The 24,879-nt window shown below is 46.0% G+C and overlaps 1 protein-coding gene across 1 annotated transcript in view; it reads right to left on the reverse strand.

Moving 5' to 3' along the window:
• The window catches only part of SERTAD2 (SERTA domain containing 2), a 78,925-nt gene extending 54,046 nt beyond the window's left edge, over window positions 1–24,879 (reverse strand). Inside the window, exon 1 of the mRNA XM_068675611.1 lies at window positions 24,398–24,879. The gene's annotated coding sequence lies outside the window, so the exon portion shown is untranslated. The remainder of the gene's footprint in view (window positions 1–24,397) is intronic.

Consider the following 24,879-nt stretch of genomic DNA (forward strand, 5'->3'; position numbering starts at 1 on the left):
CTTGATGTTAATAGAAGAAAAACTCCAGATAAATTGCCACAAGAGTCTTTAAAATTTCTCACATCAGGAAATGGCACATAAAATAACCAGGAACTCCTCCTACCTCCTCCCCCAAAAAACCTGAATCTGCAGCACAGCGTTGCCTTACTGCTTTTTTTCCTTAGTACATCATAGGCGCTGTACAACCTGAGAGCAAGCAGCAAGATCACTCCTACAATTTTACTTAAGTAAATTTTTACCTAGGTGCACGTCAGTTTTTCCTGTCGACTTCACGTGTGTGACATGACAAAGCCTCTGCATCTCCGTTTTTTCTTTTATTTGATGAAAAAAAGTAAAGAGCAAACCAGCCTTAGGAGACAGCTGAGAAACCTATGCCTTACTTCAATAAAGCAAAACAAAACGCTTTTTGTCTCTTCCGTCCAAAGGGAAGCCTACCAATTCTGGAGCAAACAAGTGCAAAATAAAGCAGGGTTTGCATAAGCCTGTACATACTGCTCATTTTTTGGTGTGATTTTACAGATGCCATGTCCCTATTAAAATACATACAGCTACGCTTTCTCTCCCAGTTACTGCCACCATCAAGGAAACCTGTCAGAGCAAAGGAAAAAAAAATCTTGTGGCTCACAAAATGTTGTCGAAATGCAGAAAGGAGTTAGAGAACGGATTGTGAAAGAGAAGTGCTCTGTAACATCTGTCATTTATAGTAACTTTCTAAGCTAAAGCTAATAGAAAATGTTTTCAGATCCACATGTTGATCTGTTTATCCCCCCTGGCTGTTTTGTTTAAAGTAACATTCATTATTCAAAAAGAGAAAACAAATACAAACTAACAGAAAAAAAAAACCTACTGCTAGTGAGAGCTGGGGCCTAAGACAGCACGAAGAGATAAGGAGACCCTAACAGTCGTGTGGAGCCCGTGCTGATGCCGCTATCGCAGACCGCAGCTCTGCTGAGAGCTTTGGTTGGCGAAGCCACAGCGGGTGCTTGGCACGGGGCGCCAGCGGCTCCTGGCTCCTCCACGCAGCCCTGCCAGAGCCCAGTGCTGCTGGAGGAAGCGAGGCTGGGCCAGCAGATGTTACTAACACTTACTCCTGTCACCAGCAGAAAGGCCGAGAAAAATCTTGAAGAGGCAGCAACTTGTTTTCTTCGTCAAGAATTGGGAGATGGGGCTGGGGGAAGGGAGCGGGATGGCACCCCTCGGAACTGCTGCTCATTCAAAGCGGTCTTTGTTGGCGTGCCACTGCCTGAGAGTTACTGCTACCAAAAAGAGAAATAAAATCAGCATAATTAAAGGAGGTTTCCAGCCATTTTAATTCAACACGCTATTGTGTTACAGAGAAAATTAAGTCAATTTTTAGTGGTAGAAGCAGGCAGTTCAGTTGCAAGACGGTTTTTGTTCGCTTTTAAGCATTCTGTTTTATGCAGGGTGGAAAATAAAATCAACGAGGTATTTGTAAGGGTAAAACCAGGGGGCCTCGACAGGTAGCAGCTTTACCCTCAGTTGAACAGAGGGCTGAGTACTTTTTACTAGGTTGTCAAAATAGCTCAGAACCCCCTGTTTTGCTCTGTGTAGGACCTGTGTAGATAAGTCTGCTTCTTCCAGCTCATGAGTTTCCCCCACTTTGCTGCATTTCTTCCTCCCTATTGGGCTTCCAAGGCATTGCCAACTATGGGAAATCAGTAAGTTCCCAGTGCTTAATGTTACCCTTAACATGAAACGAGGAGAAACAAGGTGGAACAAAGAAACAAAGAGAGGCTTTCCAGGCTGAGAAAAAGGCCACGGGGAACTCTGGAATGAGCCCTCTGTTGGGTGAGACATGAGACAGGGAGCAGACACACAGGTATCATGTGCTCCAGAATGATGCTGAGCCCACTGGGGACAAATAATAAAAACAAGGAAGGAGCAGGCTATGGTGGCTCTGAAACAGAGAGGAGCACTGTGGCTCCCTTCCTTTTTGATCGTGCTGGTTTCCTTCAGCTGGAATCCCACCTTCATGCCAAGAGCCGTGAGCACCCAGCCAAGTGTGAAACCAGACCTGCGAAGCGTGCTTGGGTTTTTAAGTTTAAATGGAGCTGATGCGAGTTGCAGAGTTGTTATTCTGCTCCTTCCCTCCACAGGAGCACCTCAGCGCAAACAAAAAGTCCCCAACAGCTACGGGGGACTGTCCTCCACCTCATTAAACTCGCTGATGTTCCTGCTGGAGCAGACACCGAACAGGTCAGGGAGCAGCTCCTGCTTTCTAAAGCAGCACAGCTCCTGGGGTAACAGCGGGTAAGACATCTTCCTTCAGCTCTCAGCCTTGCCCAGAGCTGTTTGTGCAGCCTGCTCCCATCTCGCCTTGCTACCAAGCACAGGGAGAGGCCATTCTTATGATGATGCTTTGCTATTCAGGAAAGCGGTAACCATTTTAGAAGCACCCAAGGGTGCAAAGGCAGGAGCACGCAGCAGTGTCACTTACCCAGACTTCACCGGGCTTCATGCAGAAAGGGGAAAAGTGGCTTTTCCGTGGGTACTGCCAGAGCCAAGTGATTAACTAAGAACTGCAGCTTCACTCTTGTTTGGTTGGCTGTTTTTAAAGCCCTTTGTTCCACGGAAATCTTGAAAAATACCACCCAGCAAGGATCTAAAAAGCAATTAGAGTGCAAACAGAACCATCCAGCAACATTTCATCACAAGTCTTGCAACATTACCTTGAAGGGACTGACCATAAGACTTCAAGACTTTTCTGAAACTTTGAGGGAGAACAATTAAGATGTACAGCCAAATCACACCAAAATTACACCCTGATAACAGACCAGCCTCTTTATGAACCTTTTTAGAACTCTCTAACCAAAAGCAAATTCAAGATTTTTTTTTTCTCCCCACCACTGGTTATGTTTCCATATTATTGGACCTCTGGCCACATTAAAGCAAAACTTAAGACACTGCTTGACACAAAGTGACCTGTGTCCTTCACAGCCATCCAGTGAGCTTTGTTACATGCAGAAAAGAGCAGAGGAGCACTGGCTATCCAAAGCAAAGCACTGGCAGCAAATGCAAATGTCACACACTTGGAGGTAGGAGCAAAACACACAGGCCTTTCCCACCAGCTCATCTCCCTGCTTCGGGCAGTAGCAGAGGCTGGTTGGATGAGAGATGGTAAAGGATGGCAAAAAAAAAAAAACAGACAACAAAACAAAATAGAGTTTTTCTCCTGCGTGTCTCCTCCCACTTGTGGCATAACAGATCTCCAGCAGGGCTGCAGCGGAGAGATTAACCGTCTTCGCTAGCTGCTGCTGCAGTTTTTGGAAGGGGAAGTTCCGCCGGGGCTTGTGGCAAGCCCCACACGACAGAGTGCTGCTGGAGCAACCCAGGAGGAGCTCCTCGCTCAGCTACGCCTGCTCTAAGCACCGTAGCCCTACAAGTCATGATTTCACCCTCCACAGGCACAAGCCTGGCCCCAGAAAGGAAGCACGCTGGAGGGAAGGTGCTAGCAGCCTGCCACAGGAGCTAGCAAAGGGCGATAAACAGACCTAGGGCAGCCTGCTCCAAGCACTGTACGCAGGTAACGCTGCCCACGCCCGGTGGGGACAATCCAAGCAGCCTTTCTCCTGCAAGGTCACATCCGCACGGGGCTGCAGCCGTGATGCTGGAGTTGCCACTGGCCCTCGAGCCTAAGAAGCGTGGCTATTTAGCCTGAGATTTCAGAAAGTTTTGCTTCAGCCAATTCCTCTTGATCAAATTCTTAACCTGAGCAGGCAACCCCTGTGCTACCGCAAGCTCTCAAGCACGAAGTATCCGAAGGCTTGGCTCCTGGTGTCCTCTAGACCAGCCCTGGGCTTTCCTCGTAAATCACAAACGGTCAGGCCCTGCCACACGCCAGCCCCTCTGGGGAGCAGGATGTCAAGCAGCCACGCCAGCCTCCAAGGACTGTCAGGACTTCCCGGGTTTTGAAAGAGCAGCAGCTATTCATTCACCCTTTCCTTCCCCGCTGTGAGATCAGCAGCCCCAGCCGGACCACTCTTTTCGAACAAGATGTGCAGATCTCTTCCACTCTTGCTTTTGATCTCTTTGAATCCTCTGAGAAGTGTGGGCTCACACAGATGCTTGCTTTCCTGCCCGCTTTCAAAGAAGTTGCAATCTGTAAGACTTGTGCATTGCCATCAGATTTGCTCACAAGCAGGACAAACCCCACGCTGGAGCAGGGCCAATTTTTCTTTCTCTCTCTCATTCTTGTCCCTCCCTACTTTGACAGATTTTGTTATTAACCTAGGCTGGATATACCCTAAAAGCAGACGTAAAAGTTTGGACATTAGAAAATGTTAATATTGGCAGTTATTCACATTCTCTTCCAGGATTTCACAAACTCTGCAAATCCCTGGTGACGGGACCTAGATGGAATATGAACTTTTTGCTATCTCTGCAGCAGCACAAGAAACAAAGCAGAAACTGATGCACTGTTCTTCATAGACTTGAAATATTTGCTTAGAAGCGTTCTTGAGTCCAGAACAGCCCATCAAATAGCTTTTCTGGTTGGGTTATCAGCTGTGTTACTTTAATATTCCGATTTTCTGTCACACAACACAACGATTTTCATGTTTGTTTTGTCCTGTTACCAGAGCAAACCATTCATTTTTAACTGTTGGTTTTGGCATAGGAGCACTCTAAGTTCATAATGGAAATGTGTTTTCAGTGGTAGTGCTGAACAATAGAGAAGTCTCTTTCAACTGTTGGGTTATGAGGAGAACCATCTGTTATTAAATTTAAGTCACAGTGGCTCTGTTTCAGAAACGCAATGGAGGCTCCGCTAACTTTGCAGTCAACACATCTGTAGCATTACAGGAAAACAGCCACTTTGCTAAAGACGTTATCTGAAACCAGCACCACAAAGCGGTGTCTTCATTCCAGCCTTATTTAATAACAAAGAAGGACTCAACACCTTTAAAGTAAACCTTTTCTGGGTGTTGCGGTCGAGATTTGGGGCTTCAATGATTTATGTGCTTATATCCTAGCAAAAGGAACAGAAATGTATGGAAACTAGGGAACCTAGTGAAAAGCTCAGTATCACCAGGCCCAGTTCTTTGAACTATATCTACACCACATAAAGCAAACATCGGGAATTAAAATCATAATGAAAGTGCTTTATTCAACACAATAGGAAAGTCAAATTTCATCATCTGCTTGATTGACTGTTACACGGCACTTTAATTGTTCTCCAACTTCCAATACAGCGCGAACACTACCGAGCACTCGGGATTTCAGGAGCTGGAAATAACAATGGGGAGAAGGACTGCAGCTGCCAAGATGGGAATCAGAATACCCTTCGGTGCAAGCCTTAAAAATCACCTCTCCACCTCAGGGAAGTTATCAGGAATTGCTCTATTATTTCTGTCATTAAGCAGCCATTCCTCCCCCCACCTTCGCACTGCTTCCTCTCAAGTGCGGCCAGAGATTATCAAACCCAGCGATAGCCTTTCAACAGCTTGGCCAGTTGAAAAATCTCTCAAGTTATACTGCTATCACCGCTGCGCGAGCTGACGTCAGGCTGTTGTTTGCTGGAGATGGGTCGGTGCCAACTTCCACTGAGCTGAAGACAGCAGTGTCCGGCCTCTTTTGGCTGTGCACAAGCAAGAACAAACTCCTTGTGTGTGTTTGCATGCATGTGCACATGCTGGGGGGAGAGAGTGCACGTGTGTCTATTTGCAGGCACTCACAGACGTGGGAGGGGGGAGCTACTTTTGTTTTCCAGTCTAATACCAGAAGTAAAAGAGCAACAGAAAAAGCAATAGTCTTCTGAGAAACAGCAAAGGAGAGAAAAGCAAACGCTGCCTGTGCAGCGTATGCTATCAGTGTATGGAGAAAATAGTTAAAACACAATGGAGTGAAAGAAGGCTCAGGATACTCACAAAAATCTAAACAAAAAAACTTACAGAATTAAAAAAGATGCTTGTCAAGAAAAGAACTGAGGTGAAAACTGGAGTACTTCAGAATAGATGAAATGTGTACGTTTTACTGGGACCGTTTATGTTTTCAGAGTAACTGCATTGCCTTCCTCTGCTAGAACTCAGAAAGCCCCAACTTCGGGTTAAGTAAAATTACATAATTAAGGTTTGCTAAACAAAAAGACACTAAAATATATTAGAGATGCATGAAGGAAAAAAAAAAATCCTATGAAGTTTGATGTTTTCCATAATGCTTGTTCATTTATGTCAGCCCCTGCAAGGGACCAAACTACTTGTGAATAAGTGGTGTAGAGGGGAAGGGACAGAAGATGCAGGCCGACGCCAAGTTCTATTTTCAAGCACAACTTTCATCCATTACAATCATCTCAATAGCTGCAAGGATCTGCTTGAAGTGAAGAGTTCCACCAGCAACTCTGCTGGGAAAAAGCCTTCACTGTCTGTGAACACTAGATGCAATTATTCGCACCTCAAGGGAGGTTTCCAGCGTTGACATCCAAGCGCAGTCCACCCCTGTAACCTGAGTGAAAGAAGTCCCTGGCCCCACTCGATGACTTCTCCCCTCAGCACCCAAATTCACACTTCTCTGCCTTCTTCCTTCCCACAAGCGTATCACGAAAGCATCCTCAGATGCGCATCAACTCATTCTCCTGGTAATTTTGACTGTCTTACCCCATCTCCTCACGGAACTCCTCTTTCACATCTAAAGAGCTTCTCAAAAGTTTCTATTGAGCCATCTCTCCAAAGAGGTTTCACAGACCATTAATACTGCTCTGCAGGTTAACCACAGACAACATAAATAATTGTTTTCCTCCTTGTTTAGGGAAGTACCAAGTTTGAGATCCCCCCCCCCTCAACACCAGCAGCACAGTGCACACAGAAAATATGTAAAACTGCGGGAACTTGGTTTCAACTAGCAAAATTGGTGAACTTTTCTTCTCCTCAGGTCCAATGTTTTATGCTTAAGTTTATGAAGACACCTAAAAAAGCTGGCAAGTGGTATTAAATTGATACTCTGTCAAACAAAATACATGCTGCCTTCCTAATCTGAGATGAATTTTGAGGGCTGGTGATAACATTCACTGTGGGGGTTTGGGAACCTGTACTCTGAACCAATGTGTTGTCTCCTTATGGTACTGTTTGCTCCTCTCAGTCAATTTCTCCTCAGTGCTGGCTCAAAGATACCAGACAGGTCACGACCACCTAAAACAAAACTGAGAACTGGCATTTTGAAGTCTAGACGTGATTTCCTCTTTTGGAAGTCTTCTCATCTCTGTACCTTCCTCATGTAACCACACTGTGGTAAATAGTTCTCAAGGTGGCCTCATTTAGACCTTCTGCATGCAGACAATAGTTCAAAATAGCATTTATATCTTTAAAGCAGGAACCATACGCTAATAACTTGGTTGATAGCTGCATTGAATCAGCGACGCTTATTTTTAACGCTTTCACCTTTTGCTTCACGTCTCGGGGACGAAGGGGGCACAGCAGAGATGATACATTGGTACACCAGGACCTGCATCAGCATCTCCTATGACTTCTGCAACCCCCTCTCCCTTGGAGGGCCTCCTGGTATTCTGTGAAAACCCCGCTCTGCACATTGTATATCTGTAAAACTGCGTTAACAGAGGATTTCCAGTCACGCTCATGAGACTTCGGTCCACTAAAGCTAGGGTGAATAGTATCAAACTTCACATCGGTGTGCCAACGGGGACTTTGCCACATGGACAGGTGAATCTGAGGGGGAGTGTTTGCTTTTGTAAGGCTGGCACCAATCCTTTCGGGCACCTATGTGGAAATTCAGTGTGTTGCAGAGCCTTAATGGGTGGCTTTACACAAAGCGACCCCTAAGGAGCACCGTTCTGTGGTCACCTTGGTTTATGTTCTCCAGCTGCAGCTTTTTGAACCTCTCCATGTTCTGCACTTCGCAATTTGTTCTGATGACAGGCTTTCAGAACGTATGACCACAGATTACCTACATTTTATTTATGCATATGCATATATCCATAACGCAAATATATACCCTACGCATGGTAATATTCCTTGGGCTGGCTGCCTTCATTTTACACTGAGCTGGCCTCTGTATATATTGCAAATAAGTTTAGCCTCTGTCTGCATTCCGACGACACAGTTTGACCTTTGTTTTGCTGCGCTCTTCAGCTCTTTTACTGCTTTTTCATTAGGGAATCATTTTCACTCACCCTGCACTTACACACTGCTCTGTGGAATAAACAGCTCTATTTCTCACTCTGAATGACTTTCAGTTTTATCTGTCTGTTAAAGGTGCCGGGAAGTTTTTGGTCTGGAGAATTATGTCAGTGGTGCACTCAGCACTGCTCTGGGTAAGGGAGCTGAGCGCAGTCGTGACTGCACCCCCCCGAGAGAGGTGAATTTCTAGTTGCTAAAGCTCCTAGTGGGGGACTGGAGCTCCCTTCTGCTCTGCAGGTGAATCCATCCCATGTAACGTTCAGAGTGTGGGTTCAAGAAGGCCAGAAAAAAATTTGAACTCCAACAGCCCTTTAAAATTCCAGCTTCTCTAAAACTAGAAGTTGTTTTCAATCTTAATCTTTAACCTAAAGGAGTTGAAACAATCCAAAAAGAAAAAGCTTTGATTTTAGGATTACCTAAAATCTTATTTTCTTCACGTTAACAAGAGATATTTTTCTTGTTTCAGTTCAAGCCAACCCACATTTCTGGTTCAGCCACAAAATCAAAAGCAACACAGATAATCACGGCTCTAATCACTTATATCATTACTGCCCAGTTTGCTAACTATTCAAAAATAAAAACCCCATGACTGAGTTTTACACAACTGTGTAATGCTGTATCAAATGGCCTCAGCTGATCTCTAGTACCTTCTAAGGGAGGAATACCCTTTTCCCTCACGTGAGCATGCACAGCATCCAAACTCTCCGGGAGGTGCAGTGCTCTCCCTTTCTCCCGCTGGAGCCCACAGTAAATCTTTGTCACCAAGTTTGCCAGACGCAGAACTGACACAGGATTTCAGCCTCCCCAGTTCCCTGGTGCAGCATCGCTCAGGCCAGGAAGATGTGCAGTGCTGCAGCCAGCGTCTTCTCTGCCAGGCTCTGTTCCACGCTGAACAACTCGAGTGGCTCCATTTGCTCAGTTTATTTTTTCCTGGTCTAAGATATGGCTTACTCCCAACTCCAGGCACTGAACAGTCAATCACTTTGATGCACGAGTGTTTCCTGCCTTGTCACCTGATGCTATTCCCTCCTCTTTGTGCAGACAAAACTAAAAAGAAAGCCAGCAGCAAACAAAAAGCCTGCCCCGGTACTGTGTGTGGACATTACAGTAGATCAGAGCCAGCTATTGCAAGAGTTTCAATCATAAGATCAAGTCAGTTCAGTTACAGGTTTTCAGCATCGTCTGTTTTTTCTTTTTCCAATGAAACCAACTTGCATTTTTCCTCTTTTCTTTTTTTGTCAGAGGCAGGCAACCTTTGGTGTAAGAGGAGAAATCCAGCCCCTGATCCCCAGAGTCTCAGGAGACGTGGAGCACTGATCTCTGTGTCAGAGGGCCTAGGGGCTGCCAGAGATACAGTTTCCCTCCTTGGGCTTCTTCACAAGTTCTTGAGACTCAGAGGTTTCCTTTTATTTTGTCTGGCAAAACACACTTGACAATGGCTTCTGGCAATACCAGTGAAACAAAAACCCTTTTGGTGGGCAAGCATACCAGCTGTATCCACTGATAGAGTCAGCAGACAAAAGCATGGAGCCCTTAGTGGTGGGTGAGAACATAACACAAAGGCTTTACTACTGCCCTGAGCAGAGAGAGAAAAAAAAATTGATAGTGAAGTAAACCAGAGGAAGAGGCAGGCCTCAGACCTCAGCTATGGCTCTCTGAATTCAACCAAATCCGAGGGAAGACAAGGGTCTATTCTGATGTCAAGGAAATCTCCTTTGAATGTCCTGAGACATGAGGGAAAGACCACTGCCCTGCTGCACTCTGCAGCCTGCACGCAGCTTCAGTGTTGTTTCAGGTCAAGAAAGCTGATTTTCTTTGGCACAGTTAGCAACACAAGCCAGAAAATGACTCCCACTGCCAACTTCTCTTTCCACAGGCATCAAAACACCAGTGACTCCGCGGACTTGTTGACTGTTTAGCCAGAGGCCCGTCAGGGCTTCCTGGAACAGGGAGGACACGAAGGGGCTTTGCACCTTCAGTGGTTCTTGGTTAAGTCAGAAACACACGTCACGAGCTCACCGCGGTGGAGTTACACAATCAAATTAAACGCTGTGCTAAGTACCCAGTCTCCTTACTGTGCCCCCTTCTCAAACACACAGCATAGGAAACCCCGATCCAACCTGTCCCATAGATCCCCCGCTAATCCAGGTGTTCAGCTCTCCATTAAAAAGAAAGGCTTTTATTCACGCTGCTCCCTGCTATCTGCAGGGACAAGATGCTCAAGACCTCGAGCCAGAGAAGAGCACAGCTCGGCTTCCAGAGGGCCAGCCCACTTTGTGCTCTCTGGTCACCTCACAAGGGGACATGGCTGTCAGCAGCAGTGTGCTTGGCACATACATGATGCCGGCCCCATACACAGCTTCTGCTGTCTGTGCTTGTAAAGGTGCCAGGGCTGAATACAGTTAAATACCCCACGGCGAGGGAAAAGCCCCAGTGATTTTCGAGCCACAGCTGCTACACCATTTGTATGGTGCAGAAAAGCCTTACTGGGTAGAGAAGCACAGAAAGCTGGCAAAGGATTGCAAGTTTTCCTTCACCCTCCCTTTTCTAAGCAGTAGCAGATGATTTTGCTGCGGAGTCTCAGGTGTCCCAGACAATAGCAGTGGAGCCGGTCACTGTTTTGGTGGTAAAGACGACGCTGGCTTTCTGGGGAGACACAGAGACAAGTCAAGCCAGTTCCAGAACGTCATTTGCCCTGCTGGCTCATCCTGCCCAAATCACAAGCTGGAAGAACTGGAAAGGTAAGTAGTCCAAATTAATGGGAGCATCAAGCGAACTGGTTTACGTATTGGTTTAACTGGAAAAAGAAGCAGAATTCCAGCTTTGGGCACTGGCTTTGCAGCCATTCCCCTCAGTTTACCTTCTACCTGAGAAAGCCCTGTGCTGGCCTGGCTCATTGCTGGCCTTTCCTTCGGACACATCCCAGTCCCTCGCAGCCTCTTACTTGCATGCCATCCATGACCACAACTCCTATTAACAAGATAGCAACACTCATATCCTACCAGCTCATTCCTCCAACTCCATATAATTAGGAAGAAAAAAAAAAAGCAACAAATAAATCAGAAACACCACAGAGCAGGAAGCTGTCTTTTTCCTCACACTGCTCCTCCTGTGTTATTGCTTCTACATCTTACCCATAGCATAGCATTTGCCCACTGCGCTGGTGTTTTTCTCGTGGAGGTAGAAAAAGCAGCTTTTTTTTTTAAAGGAGTCCTACAAGTGGTAGAAAATAACCAATTTAGGTGTAATGACTAAAAAATCCCCCGTTATGTATTTATAGTTCATTTCCACTATAGAACAGATTTCTCCAGATGCTCAATTGCATTTTATCCTAAAGAGCAAACAAGGGCTCCTGCAGACTAGACCTTTCCAGCAGAGCTGCTGCAGATGGGCAGATCGTGGTGTCCTGCTAACTATCCCCGAGACCACAGCAGTACAGTGATTATACTTGCTAAAAGCAATAAGTTAGAGTAAATGCCACAAAGGGAGGAAAAGCGGTGTCAGCCTTGCACATCATTCCTCTTAAAACTTTCCATATATTGCAGGACGGACCCAAATTCAGGGGACAGGGAAACCTGAACGCAGTGGCTTTGGTACAGAGCTCTCTGAAAGCGAGTGCCCAATACCCCTGTATCTGGCCATCCCCACACCTAGCCCATAGGATCAGCCACCTCAGCAAGCAGCTGATTCTGCGTGCACTTTAACAACCTGAGTGAGAGTAAACGAGTCACACCCCCTCGCACAGTTTAAAAAATTATGACATGACATAACTGCAAGTCATTTCCATTAAAAGCAGAAAAAGAGCTAATGCCTGCCACACGCAGCTCCCTTGTCCACTGGTGACTTAATGACAGCTCCGGTGTCTTGGAAAGCTGCTCAATAATAAGGCTTTAGTTTCCCCCTCCAGGACCAGAAATCAGGTACCATCACTTATCTGCATAAAAGGCACACAGAGGAAAATATCCCACAGCTATGTGGCTCATGCAGCAATCAAAGCCTTGGACACCCTCTGCACACAGAAATTTGTTCTTATTATGATATACTCCAGTTGGCCAGGATGCTAGAAATCTCCACTCGAGCTTTCTGGCTTTTCCAATTAAGCTTATAGACAAAAAGTCTTTTTTCCTTTAACGACATTGCCATTTCTCGCAACGCTATGATGAGTCCTTATCTCACTGCAGTGCCCCACGATAAGTCATTATTCACTGAACTTCACTTTTTGATGTATGAGGAACAGCAACATACACTTAAATAGCTCTATTTAAACCGGCCCTATAGTTAAAACAAATCATTCCAAGAGTGGCACTGCATTACGGTTGGCCCTCCTCAGAAGCTTAGGATATAATATTCTTCAGTGTTCACACAGCTTAATATCTTCAAACAGAAATTACTCAAGCTGATGTATCTCTCATTATTATTAAGTCAAAAGTTCTTCCAAACGGGGAGAGGATGATTGATAGTCAGAGATTAGCAGGGCCAACGCAGCGAGGGATCAGACTCTTCGTGGCCATAAGCAAGCCCCGAAGGGCTCCGTTCCCGCACAGCTGAGCGCCTTGGGAACACCGCAAAGCGCCCTCAGAGCTTGGGCACCTCCCTCAGCCAGCACCCACTGCGTGTGCTGCTGACAGGTGGCAGAGCATTGTCCAGTCCTTCCAGGATGCAAGCTCTCAAACTTTAGAGGATAACACAAAAGAAACCACAAAAAAAAAAAAATAGCTTCCAAAATCAGATGTTTATGGCATGCTGGTATCACAGGAGAGGAGGAGCCAGAGTCACACACCCTAAATTGCATCCAAGGCCCCATATCTTTTTTTTTCCCCTTCCAGCTGACTCCTGGCCTTCAAGCACAGAGCCTTAGGAGGAATTCAGGCCACGAGAATCTGCTCTTCAGCCTTTCAGCAAGTGGCAATACCCACAGCTGACTCAGGCTAAAACTCCGAGCACAACCCAGAAGAAAAAAAAAAAATAATATACACCTGCTCAGCATATACAAACACACAGCAAACCCAATTCTTCTGTCTTGGGGGTCCCCAGATTCTGGGTCTGGGCTTGTCCCAGAGTCAAATCCACGTACATGAGCATGCTGCAGTCAGACACCGCACGTGAAGTGTGCGGCAGGAGCAGCCTTCACCTTCTGACTCTGCTCTGAGGATCTGGAAACCAGTTCTCAAAGAGACACAGTATTATTCCCCCTCAATCCCTCTTACTGAAGTACTGCTTACCAAAGCCAAGCTACTGAAATGTTTCCAAGAGCCCAGACAGTGTTATTTCCTTTCCATAGCTGTTGTGTATGAGGAAAGATAGTAAGCAGATAGTATCTCAGACACAGGTAAGAAAGGCAGCAGAATTAATGTATCCAAATCTTTTTCACACGCAAGCACACACCCTGAAATAAGCCAGAAATGCTAATTGTGTTTATTACACCGTAGTATAAACAGCAATCATGAAGCTAAAGAAAGTAACAAAGCATCTCTGCCTGAAGGGTCTTCTGCAGGCTATAATGTATCGGGGAAGATAAAACAGAAGCTGGGGATGTGGCAAGAAGAAAGCTCTCCACAGCCACCAGGTCTAGAAGAGCGCAGCATGCGGGAGTGTTCCACTCTTCAGGGCAGAGTGGCTTTCCAGGGCGCTGTTTCACACCCCAGCTCCAGAGTGTCCTCCCAAAAGCATTTTGGGAGGAAGCAGACATTATCTGACAACTTCAGTCCCCGCTGAGTTGTCACAACAGCTCTGATGGAAGCGGGCTCAGCAGTCCCCAGCTCAGAGCAGGAACTCTGCCACAGAACGCCTGCAGGTCCCAGCAGCCATCCCCCTTCTCCCCCACACCCAAAATATGGTGGGGAAGAGGCCAGTACCCCTCTGAGCTCAGTGCATCACTGTCCAGAGTCAGCTAAGAGACACTAGGAACACCCACCCAAAGGAGGTGCCTTCACCCACACGCTGAGATAGGAACCCACCTCACAAGAAGAGAAGTTGCTCACTTCGCATCCAAGGCAGTCACAGCAGTGACCACAGGTCTGCACCCTCCACGCAGCACACCAGGACTCAGCTCCCTCAGGTAAGGCAGAGCGGTGACTTCCTCCCTGCCATTCCCTTCCCACCCCATCCCAACGGGGTGGAAGTTTCTGCAAGAGCAGTGCCCTAAACCCCCCGACCATCCCGTGCGAGACGCCTATCAGCTCCCGCAGCAGAGTTCTGCCTACCTCACAGAGGAGAATCAGATTTGTTACGCAGAAAGGAGGAGCAGATACTGGTTAAAAAGCAGAGAGGGGAAGGGAAGCGGGGGCTCTCCCTGTTCACACAGCTCCTGGGGAGGAACAGGCACAGGTCCCAGCTCTGAGAATAAGTGGTCCAAACGCCAGCTCATTAAATGCACCCGAGGTCCCAGGGGCAGGCAGCATATCCTGGACTCTCCTCTATCTCATCTCCAACCATCCTTCAAAAGGAGGAAGCAGTGAATACATATCCAGTCCCATGGGCACACATTTTGGTGCGTTGCAGGAGTGCCTCAAGGAGCTTCAGCAAGAAAACATCTAGCTTTTACACGGCGGTTTGAGCTGCATCGTGAAGCTGGTCACTGCTGTAAGCTGAGGTCATTGCCAGTCAGGCTCAGCAAAAGCAAAAGATAACAAGAGCTTTGTTAGAGCAAAGGGCTGAGGTTAAGGGGATCTCTTTTCTCCCGCTCGTTCTGACAACATGTCATACACCTATCTAAAAAAAAGGTGGGCAATAAAATTATTTCTTGACACCACAGGAACACTGGAAACTAAAGTTAACCGAGTCAGGGCCTTGGTCTTCTTGTAATTCAAGTGGAAAATAGAACATGTACAATGTGGTCAGATTACATGAACAAAGTCTGTAACTTTTTTAATACAAGAACACTTTTTTTTTTTTTAACCCAGATGCACTCCATACTACTAAACTTCACCTTGCCCTGCACCAAGCATAGAGGGTAGGAAGCAAAACAAGCTCTTCTGCCACATTTATGTTACGCTGACCATGCTAAATGCCTTGCTGCTCACCTTCCCGCACCTGGGGACGTTCCTCAAGTACCTCACTGCTCCCCATCCACTCCATGTCACACTAAAGAAAACCAATCCATCGCTTTTACTCCCACTTCCCAGTCCTTGTGCCGCTAAGGAGGCGCCACAAACAAAAGCAAGCGACATGCAACTGCTCTGTGACATGTCCCAGGGACCGGCTCTGCATGGCGGCGCCTGAAGAACAAGCACATTGCAAAGGCATTATGTTTCCAGTGGCAAGATGGATGGGAAGGGTGCCAGCCACTAGCTGTAACCCTTTTGTCATGCCAATTGCTGGCTGCTATGAGGATGTATGTTAGATACCTCCTTAGAAAAAGAGCTCTGCATCTCATCCTTCCAGATGGAGGAGGAATGATTCATACGCACATAAGCCATGCTAGAATGACGACTGAAGAGAAAACATTTTCTTTTTGTTTTCTGTTTTGCGTTACAGACATGTTCGGGGGGCCTTAATGGACAACACCTCCAGCCCCAAGGAATGCAGGCACAAAATCCCAATGCTGCTTCCTTCTGGCTTGTCAAGCCTCACGCTGCACATGCACCTCACGCCTCAGACCCTTTCTCATTTTCCCAGCATTTCTGCATGCAGAACACGACAGGAGAACTCCGCTTACACGGCCGCCACACTGCACATTGACAAACACAGGGGAAAGCATCCAAGAGACGGATCAGGTGTCAGGAGTTCTGAACTGACCAGGGACTGACTTGTAATGCAGAAGCAAAGCAAAGGATCTCTTTTCTTTCCAGACACGCCAGGGACCAAATGCACACATTTACTAGGCCTAGGTGGCTGATAAACTCAGACTAGGCTGAAAGCTCAGCGGCCAGAGTGCTTGTTTGCGTGGTGCCCCTTTCTTTTCTGGAGTCCCCTGTACTCCACTCCTCATTTCATTTGCACAACACCTTTACCACACACTCGCACTCCTCTCAAAGGTCCTCCTGTGAATCTTGTTCTGTTTCTCAGCAGCAATCTGTAAATCCCCACCTATACACCTTCCTCTGGCCTGGCTCTGCTTTGTCAAGTCCCTTGAAGCAGAGATTATCCATCAGCATCTGGAAAGTACCTGGAATATCCTGAGTCCTGCTGCAAGTAAATAAACAACAAGCGATACGCACGCCATACATTAAGCTGAGCACACAGCAGTCATCTCTGACAACATAAGTGAGGGTGGTAGTTGCTTCCAACAGACGGAGGTAGAAAATCTGAGCTTCAGGGGTACATCCATAAACCACGAAAAAAAGAAAAAATCAGATTCGGCCTCCCTGCCTCCACTTCCCTCCTTCCCCTCTCACATTATCCCTTTCTGAAATCCATGCCCCCTTTTTATTATAAATTATTCTAATCAGTTTTGTGGCATGGCAGAAATCCAGCACAACCATCAGAAATCCACACGCACTCGCAGAGCGTATAGCCTTCTTCATTTCACAGGGGCCTTTGATGACAGACTGGTGCAGAGGCTGGGAGGATCTGGCAACCTTTCTGAACAGCTCTCCTGTGGCGCTGACCCTTTCCTAAAGATACACTACTTCACCTACACTACTTCTTTGTAAAAGAAGAATTGTTCCCTAATCTCTCGTTAAAGTCGGGGGGAAGAAAAAAAGTGTTCAAACAGGATTTTTTTTTTCCTCTGCTGTTGCAGCTTGAAGAAATTTGACAAAGGGGCTAGAGAGAACACGTGTAGTCCAGTGCAAACCTTCTCCCTTTTCCTGAATGGGGAGATGCAAAACAGATTGGGTAATTGCTCCAGGACCTTTAGAGTACAAGTGGTGAAGAAAGGAGAAAAAGGAAATGAAACAAAATGAAGAAAACAGATAAGTGTTCTTAACTTTTCTTGTGTGAAGAACATAGGCTACTTTGATAGTCCCTGAAAGAAGCCCTACACACTTTGCTCATTCGTGCTGCAACAGCTCTAGAAGGAAACGGGAACTGCGGCTTTCCCATAAAACAAACGGGGAGGTCTGAACCCTAAACTGGGGCTGGAGAAGATAAATAAAACCAGAAAAAAGCAACAAGTAATTCAAACTCAGAATGCTACCATCTTGTTAAATAACGTGTTAAGAGCTCATCTGCAAGTCTGTCTCGGCCAATGAGGGACATAACTCAGAAGGATGCACTAATATGCACTAGCATGCAATTAGTCACTGCTCTAAGCACTTTAGCTTTGGATTTCTTGGATTATAAGATTTCAAATGCTGTTGTTTTATAAGAGTGATATGATAGCTGTCTAAGCGCCACGATCAAATTATACTGTCAGGACATTTGGGCAATGGATCATCATAGCAAAGGAAATGAATTATCACAGCTTTTATTCTGAACAAGGGAAGACTCGTTTTGAACGTGGCGGGGGAAGAGTAGAAGACTATCCCCACAGAGTGGTTTTCTCCTTTTTAACTTCGCAAGGTGGAAAAGCCATAAAGATCTGCAAGTCTGAAAAAAAAAAAAACAAAAACAGAAACTGCCTTTCCCTAAAATTTGTACTGAAAATATCTGAAGATAGGTAATGAATACAAAATATTCTAAAATCAAAGGACAGTTTAGGCAGCCTCCTAGTTCTGGCTGAATGCTGGAAGGATGCCTTATTACTGGGTATTTTCCCATCACACATGGGGCTGCTCTCTCTTCCATCATGTCTCTTGATATCAGAGAACAACCACTACCACCGCCAGGCCTAGAGGCTTCAGCCCTGATTAGAAACTTTACTGTCAAGGATGTTCCCTCTCCCAGGAAGGAGGGCCTTCCAAAACCTCCAAGTCAGCAGCTTCAGCAGAAGACTGGTGCAATCCTTTAAAAAGATTGAAGAGTTTAAAGATTCTTTTGAGAAGGCTTCACCTTTTACCTTTACACCATCACGAAAAACCTACCCCACTTTATAACCTAGCTCTCACATTGCATCACAAACCAAATATTACCTTTAACTTCACAAGTCTTGTTTGTTTGTTTGTTCTAGGAGTACTTTGCTACCTCCAACACATACATATTTTTTGGTGCATGATACTCAAGAGGCCATGATTCTGACCTCAATTCCTTTGGCAAGAGCCAAATATTCCAGCATGAGGTGAGAGAAAACCCACCGATGCTTAATAACATCCCTGACGTGCAGTCTGAGAGGTCTGTAGTATCTATAACATATTAAAGATGAGAAGAGACTACAGCAGAGAAGACTGCCAACTAAATAGAAGCAGAACCACCAAAAGATAAATACAACTGAGCTCCACGAAGCATAGAATCAAAAAACCTGCTTTGGTACAGCACAGGACACATGGCTGCAGTTGATGACACCTGGGTATTATTCCTGGCTCTCGTCCTGATTCCTTCTGGCTGACTGCACCAACTCGTGTCACACCTTCAGCAGGCTCTCCCTTCGCATTTTCCTTTCTGGACACGGGTCAGCAGTGGCGAATCTTTTCCTTGCCAAGGGCAGAGGACACGAAACATTACTGGTGTCCCACACTTCAACACACACCTTAACGCTGCATGACAGCAGTGCAACAACTCTCCACACCAAAAATCAAGAAGCGTGGGATGCAAAACATGAGAACCAGTCCCCCAGATTTCACATTCCCACTGTAAGCTTTTTAGAGGAGGAACTGTTGCTATTTATTTGTAATCTGCATAGAGCGGTGTTATTCAGAGCTGCTAAAGTGGTTCTATAAGCAAACAGCAATACCGTGCAAAAAGAATGACAACTGGAAAAAATGGCTAGAAAGAAGCAGAGAGAATCAAAAACAATGGAAAAGTAATTTGACAGGACGCAGAAAGAAAGCACTTGAAGAAAAGATACTTAAAATGAAACCAGAAAAGCTAACCAAAAGTGAAAAAGCCATCAACATGAATATCTGACTTTAAATCAACAAAAAACACTGCGTGCATTTTTTATGAGAATGTTGAATTTGGATAACCAAGCAACCCATGTTTTATTTTCCCCTCAGAGCAAATATATGAATATAGAAATTTAAATTTTAAAGAGGATGAATTGGAGTCCTCAACACACTTGTTCTCAGAACTAATGCTTTAACTGCATTAGCAACAGCTTAGGAAAAGACAAAGTGACTGCAATTCCGTCTCTATCTAGAAGCTACTTTTGGAGTTACTGTTACCACTGCAGTTTTTCAGTTATAGAAAGCTGTATCCTTGGTATTGCTTGGATCCCTAGTTGACATGGTAGGAGCTAAGAAGGTATGATTCAAGTTCTACCAAGATCCATCCCCATTTTTCCATTTCTGTGTTCTAAAGCCGTCCTTAAGCGGGCACCCATAGCGATGTCAAGGGCAGAAAGTACCACTGGTCACAACCCAGGCAAACATTTTAGAGAATCGGGAATTTACTGTGTTACTCCAGCTCCCTCAGCCCTCCTGTGCCTTCACCTGCTCACAGTCACCAGGAAGCACAGTGCCATTTCCAAACCGTAGCTGAGCACTACAAGCCCCGTGCTGGCTCCATTTGGCTAGAGATTAGCAGAAACAGTAAAGCACAGGGAGACTATAAACATAATTTTGCCAGTTTGTCAGTAAAAAAAAAAGGTTCAGGCTGGCAAAGAGATAAGGGAAAGGCTGTCTATTTTATCTGTATGGCTGGACCCACAAGTTTGCATTCACTGGAACCACACCCCCATCAGAATTCCCTCTGAAATGTCAATACAGAGCATAGTGTTAATTTTTCAAGTTGCTGACCTTTACTGTTGCCTGCCTCATAAATCTGGCATTTGAACTGTTTCTGTTCATACGAGGACATGCTTTGCACGCCTCAGAATGCCTTAACTCTGTACATATGCTACTCACATGTCACAAAACAGATTCTCACTGTTGTGTTCCCAAAGAAGCTGCTGAGTTGGACCTTCTTAGGTCCGCGAAGCCCACGGTTACCATCAGTCATGCTATCCACCGCTAAGGCAGCCAGCTTTCCCAGGTTCCCCCCAAAGCCCACAGTGTATCTTACTACAAATAAACCATTTCAGACTATTTTAAAGGTCACAGCACACAGATATTTTTTAATAAAATCATTTGATTATGAACTTACATTTAATTTTCACCAGGAAGAAAAAAAAGAGCCACAAAGCCCTTGGACTAGGGCTGCTCCTCCATTTACCGTTCCTCCCAATTAAAGCGTTTTATATAGATCATCAGAACTTAATGCATCATACATGCTACCCAGTGCTCGACATAAGGCTGTCGATCTGTCACTTCTCTCTCTGTAAGTGCTTAGTGTGATGAATGATCTGGTTACTTGTCTTTCTAGAATAAAAGCAGGAGAAGCTTTGAGACAAAGAAATAAAGGCCAATGCATATTACAGATCTTACAGTGATTAATATCAGCCCTCCTGACTCACATCTCTGAAAACATTTAAGGTCGCTATTTCTCTTTTATTTTCACCGTGGATTACAGTGTATCTCCGCAGAACCCTCCCAACACCTGAGCTAACTTGCAGCAGAAACAGAAAGGTAAGGAACACATAGCATTTGGCTACAACGTCACACCAGCATGTCAGAAGAAAGATAAGTGACCTTCACTCTTGCTTCTGCCGACAGACACACTCGAAGGCACCTGCAGGCTGGGATGTCAGTGTGATTTCTACGTGACAATCTAATAAATCAAGATTTAAAGAAGTTAAAAAAATATACGTATATCTGCTACTTATTGTCTGAACCGAAAAACCTGCCTTTCCAAATCAGCTAATGGTTTGGCAAGCCTACACGAAAGGCAGACAAACAAACAGCATCTTTTCCTTTTAGCGTGGAATCTGCAATAAGAAAAAGAAATCAGCATTTTATTGATTTCCATAATACCATCTCTACAGCTTAACAAACTCACTCAGCTGCTAATGCTAATTCACTGATGCTATGGAGCCTTCCCATATAATTATAAACCCTCCACTTTGCTGAGCCCCAGGGCACTGTTTCTAACTTTCCAGAGGACCACTGCACCAAAAGTAGAAACAGAAAAAAAAAGCCACCCTCTTTCATTACCCAAAGCAAACTGCAAACCAAATTTTTGCTTATTTAAATGGGAAATTAGAGAGACTTAATTTTTAAGACAGGGAATAATCTGCCAGTCTGCATATATTTTCAGACTTGATATCGTGACGACAAGTTCTCATTTAAACTCTTCTCCCCACCCCTCATTCTTTTTTCTTCCTGAGAGCAGACAACAATACAACATATAAATATTGGAACAATTATGATTTCTAGGGAGAGATTTTACAGTTCTTCTCAGCTCTGAAGTGTTTCAAAGGGGTGATTCAGAATCAGACAAAGACTCTTGTGAATGTCATTATAATTAACATAGAAAAAATTATTTTTAAAACATTACCATTGCTACAGGGAATAGTTTATTACTGGATATAATTCAAAGTTTTTTTTCTTAAAAAAGAAAAAAAAGGTTTTTCTTTACAAAAAACTCAAACCCTTTCTAAATTAAAAGAAATAAGGGAAGATATCTACTCCAAGCCTAAGATCCAAAATGTCCTAAATAATTAATGAAGTAAACTCTGCCATTTTTCTCTGTTTCTTGAACAAATTCAGCAGTCCATAACCAAGCAGACAGCTCCAGGATATTTCGGTGAGAGTTTTGCTCAATGAGGGACTGCAGAATTTGGCCCAATTAATCCAGTACCATCTCTGTGGAAAGAACGTGGTGGGACTCTGCGGTGTAAACACCCTCCCAAATGGCTGTACCTAGGTCCCCTCTCTTGCTCCCCCTGGTCAGCCTGCCTTGATATTTCAGACCCAACCGTAACACATTCACCACCTCTCTCAAGATTCAATGTGACGTTTCAGCTAAAGCAGCTTCATCCTGCCATCGTTTCCCATGTGCGCGTTAATTTGGAACCGGCTGATCAATTTCCTCTGAGAACGGTGAAATGTGTGGATTTTTGTTTAACAAACAAACAAGTTGACAGTATCAATACGGAGTTGGAGAGCCTCTAAAAACAATCTAGTTTGCATAATTAATGTTAATTACAATAACATCTCAATCAGTGACACAAAAGCTTAGCAATGAACGCAGTCACACAAGGAAATGAAAACATGAAACAAACACGAAAGAATTGTCTCTTGTTCTGAAGGAGTATCAACAGATCTTTCAGGAGATATTTATAAATAAGAGAGTAAAGGCAGAAGAGAGCCCTGCTTTGTTAGAACTATTTTCTTGTTAGCGGCGCTTTCTTCTGAGATTGTAACAAGACAGTGGATCTGAGCTGTGGACACTCCAGATAATACTATCCCCACTATCTCTCTACAACATCACATACAAGCCACCACCAACTGCTTTAAAGAAAAACAACCGAGGGCCTGATCCTGCCGCCAATGATTTCAAGAGCAAACATTTAAACAACAGAACATGAATTTGGGTGATTTTTTTTTGTCTCAAGAAAAACCACAGACAAACACCACAGCTTGAACACCGCATGTAGGTATGGATTCCCCCAGGCACAGAGGAATTTCAGGACAAGATAACGACTTCTGCAACAATCTTTTTTCCACTTTCCATAGCAACAAGGGAAAGCTAAACATGCAGAAAATGTAAAACTTGCTCATCTCACCAGCAGCACAGAGATCTTCAATGGTTATTTTTGGTATGGTCACTTAACAGAGCAGCTTCACCTAAAGTCCTCCAAAATTTTCTTCCCAATCCAAGAAAAAGTCAGCTAATGCATTCTTATTTCAGGGGGAGAAAAAAAAAAAAGCTGTAAAACCAGCTGCTGTCCTCACTCAGCCAGGCTGGTGCCGTGGTGCACACGCAGTCACACAAGCATCATCAGAGGGAGGACTCGTGCGGCAAAGTACCACTCCTGTGAGTAAGGGTGGCAGAACTGGGTCTGGGGAGAGAGGAAGTCAGAGCTCATCACGTCACCATTCTCAGAGGCTCTCTGAAAACACGGGGTTCTTCATTACTTTTCACATCTATGCAAATCCACTCCCCTGAAGTTAATGAAGTCACACTGGTGCTAAACTAGTACCAGAGGAGAGGCAGGCCTGCTTCACGCTGACTGAAGAGAGCGCAGCTCAAGGACCCCACGTAAAGGGGAAAGCGACAAATATTTAGGAAGGTTTGGGATATACTGGGCAAGTTACTCCCACTGATACTGCTGAGGGCTGATTCTGTATTTAGGGTTCTTACCACCTCAGAGTGGATTCTTGTTTGTTTGCTCCCCTCCCCTCTTTACAGATACAAGCCAAGATTTGTTAAAGACTTCATTTTCTCTAGAAATTTACTGACCTGTCACTTCAGTACTTACTGACTGAGGCCATACTTTACTTCACCTTACAAGAGTGTTTGCGTTAAAAAAAAAAACAAAACAAAAACTTCATGTGGAAGACTCTGAGAACCATGCTGGCCTTTTAACAGAAGTTCAGTACACATCTCCTTAATTTTCATGTTTCTGAGAGAGACGATTTGGGAGTGCTGTGAGATCCGGTAAGCCTCCAAGTCAGCAATCAGTTTCCGTATGATATGAGTTACAAAATACAAGCAGCCAACACCAACAGCTAAGCCCGGCAGAGCGCTACAGCTTCGGAAGCTCTGCGTGTGGAAAGCGCGCTCTGTTTGCTGGGGTTTTCCATGTATCTGTTTTATTTTAGCTACCCCTGCCTGCACGCCACACCAGAACGTACGCCACATTCGCATTGCTAAAAATACCTCGAGAAAAATCAATGGCAGTGAAATAGAGACATGACAACTCCACGGCGAGCTCCCCCAGCTCGCCTCAGCCCCAGCCGCCCGCAGGGCTCTCCCCCTGCTCAGCACCAGGGCAGGGAGCTACCTCACGCTCCCTTCCCCACACCCAAACACCTGGGCTCGGCGGGGCGAGAAGATTGGGGCTATTTGGGGAAAAAAAAGGGCTGTTTGGGGTCACTTCCCCGTGCCCACAGGGCAGCGGGGCTGAGCCCTCCCCCCCTTGACCCCCAGCAACTTTGAGGCGCTCCTCGCACCTCAGCGCTCGCCTCACGGAGCCCAAACGCGTCGCGGGCAACACAGCGCGATTTTTACCCTTTTTTTTCCCTCATATTCTTTTACTTTCGCCACCAAATCAGCCCGAAGCACCCCCAAAAAATAAATGAATAAATAAAAACTTCCACACAGCTCTCGCTGCGCACCCACCCCCCCCCAAAAAAAAACCAAAACACCTCCAGGCTCCGGGGGGGCTCCCCCTGAGGCTCCCCCTGACCCCCCCGACCCCTTCCCGGCCCTGAGGCGAGCCCGGCACTCACCCGCTCCGGGGGGCTCCGCGGCGAGGACCGTTGGGGACCGTTGGGGACCGTTGGGGGGGGGGGGGGGGCGCGCTGAGGGGAAACGGGCGGCACAACGGGGCGGGGGGCGCCCGCACGGCACGGGGAGGGCGAGAGGGGGCGGAGAGAAGGTGCGTGTTTGGGGATGAAACGAGGGGTTTTTAAAGGCAAAATAAAACGGGGGTCGAAAGGAGCGAGGAGCTGGCAGCCGGGCGCTGAGGCAGCGCTGCTCTATCCCATGCCGCTGCGGGGGCTCGGCAGGCGGCGGGCGAGCTGCGGGGGGACGGGGGGCCGCGGGGGGGGATGTGACAGGGTGACAGGCGCGGCCCGCCGGCCGGGTACCGGAGCTGGGGGAGGAGGAGGAGGAGGAGGAAGAGGAGGAGGAGGCGGCGGCAGCCCAGGCAGCGCCGCCCGCCCGCCCGCACACGGCATTTAACGGCGCTGCCGGGCCGCGCCGTGACTCA

The sequence above is a fragment of the Anas acuta genome, chromosome 3 (genome assembly GCF_963932015.1).
Source record: "Anas acuta chromosome 3, bAnaAcu1.1, whole genome shotgun sequence".
NCBI lineage: Eukaryota > Metazoa > Chordata > Aves > Anseriformes > Anatidae > Anas > Anas acuta.